Genomic DNA, 2,500 nt, shown 5'->3' on the forward strand with positions numbered 1-2,500 from the left:
CTACTACTACTACTACTACTACTACTACTACTTCTACTACTACTACTACTACTACTACTACTACTACTACTGCTACTACTACTATAGCTACTACTACTACTACTACTACTATAGCTACTACTACTACTACTACTACTACTACTACTACTGCTACTACTACTATAGCTACTACTACTACTACTACTACTATAGCTACTACTACTACTACTACTACTACTATTACTATAGCTACTACTACTACTACTACTACTACTACTACTACTACTACTACTACTACTATAGCTACTACTACTACTACTACTACTACTACTACTATAGCTACTACTACTACTACTACTACTACTACTACTACTGCTACTACTACTATAGCTACTACTACTACTACTACTACTATAGCTACTACTACTACTACTACTACTACTATAGCTACTACTACTACTTCTACTACTACTATAGCTACTACTACTACTTCTACTACTACTACTATAGCTACTACTACTACTATAGCTACTACTACTACTACTACTACTATAGCTGCTACTACTACTACTACTACTACTATAGCTACTACTACTACTTCTACTACTACTACTGCTGCTGCTGCTGCTACTGCTACTACTGCTGCTGCTACTGCTACTAATGCTTCCACTACCACTATGACCACTACTACCACTACTAACACTACTACCACCACCACTACTACCACTATGACCACTACTACCACTACTACCACCACCACTACTACCACTATGACCACTACTACCACTACTACCAAAACTAATACTGCTACTACTGGTGCTGCTACTACAACTACTACTTCTACTATTACTACTTCCACTACTACTACCACTACCACCACGACTACGACTACCATTACCACTACCACTACTAACACTACCACTACCATTACTACCACTACTACTACTACCACTACTAACACTACCACTACTAACACTACCACCACGACTACGAATACCACTACCACTACCACTACTAATACTACTACTACCATTAACACCACTACTACTACTACCACTACTGCTACTACTACTACTACTACTACTACTACTACCACTACTACTACTACTACTACTACTACTACTACTACTACTACTACCACTACTACTACTACTACTACTACTACCACTACTACCACTACCACCACTACTGTAACTATTTGTACATGTTAGTAGTAGATCTGAGTCATTTAGCATACTGACCGTGTCACTAGAAATATAGATCCTTCTGTAATATGCCAATATCATTTTACAAACCCATCAGTGTCGTTAGTGACACAACTACACCTGACAGCTTTCTGCATGTTTACTCCATAATCTAAATATACACTATATAGCTCTGTCTCTATCCATGGCCCTCAGCTGCCTCCTCTGTCTCTATCCACTACCACCACCACTACCACAACCATCACTACTACTACTGCAACCACTACCATCACCACCACTACTACCACTAATAATACCACTACTGTTACTACAACTACTACCACTACCACTAGCACCACTACCACTATCACCACTACCACAACCATCACTACTACTACCGCAACCACTACCATCACCACCACTACTACCACTAATAATATCACTACTGTTACTACAACTACTACCACTACCACTAGCACCACTACCACAACCACCACTACCGCTACTACAACTACTACTACTACTACTGCCACCACCAGTACCACAACCACCACTACCGCTACTACAACTACTACTACTACTACTATCCATGGCCCTCAGCTGCCTCCTCTGTCTCTATCCATGGCCCTCAGCTGCCTCCTCTGTCTCTATCCATGGCCCTCAACTGCCTCCTCTGTCTCTATCCATGGCCCTCAGCTGCCTCCTCTGTCTCTATCCATGGCCCTCAACTGCCTCCTCTGTCTCTATCCATGGCCCTCAACTGCCTCCTCTGTCTCTATCCATGGCCCTCAACTGCCTCCTCTGTCTCTATCCATGGCCCTCAACTGCCTCCTCTGTCTCTATCCATGGCTCTCAGCTGCCTCCTCTGTCTCTATCCATGGCCCTCAGCTGCCTCCTCTGTCTCAGAAATAATGACAACACAGACAACATGGCTGCATCTCTGTCTAACTAATGATGACAACAGTCTGAAGTGACTTCCTCTCGTCTCCTCTCCTTCATCTCGATAGTCTCGTAGCTTCCTCTCCTCATCTCCTCTCCTTCATCTCAATAGTCTAGTAGCTTCCTCTCCTCATCTCCTCTCCTTCATCTCAATAGTTGTGTAGTTTCCTCTCCTCATCTCCTCTCCTTCATCTCAATAGTCGTGTAGTTTCCTCTCCTCATCTCCTCTCCTTCATCTCAATAGTTGTGTAGTTTCCTCTCCTCATCTCCTCTCCTTCATCTCAATAGTCGTGTAGTTTCCTCTCCTCATCTCCTCTCCTTCATCTCAATAGTCGTGTAGTTTCCTCTCCTCATCTCCTCTCCTTCATCTCTATAGTCGTGTAGTTTCCTCTCCTCAT

This window comes from Oncorhynchus clarkii, chromosome 13, assembly GCF_045791955.1.
Source record: "Oncorhynchus clarkii lewisi isolate Uvic-CL-2024 chromosome 13, UVic_Ocla_1.0, whole genome shotgun sequence".
NCBI classification, from domain to species: domain Eukaryota; kingdom Metazoa; phylum Chordata; class Actinopteri; order Salmoniformes; family Salmonidae; genus Oncorhynchus; species Oncorhynchus clarkii.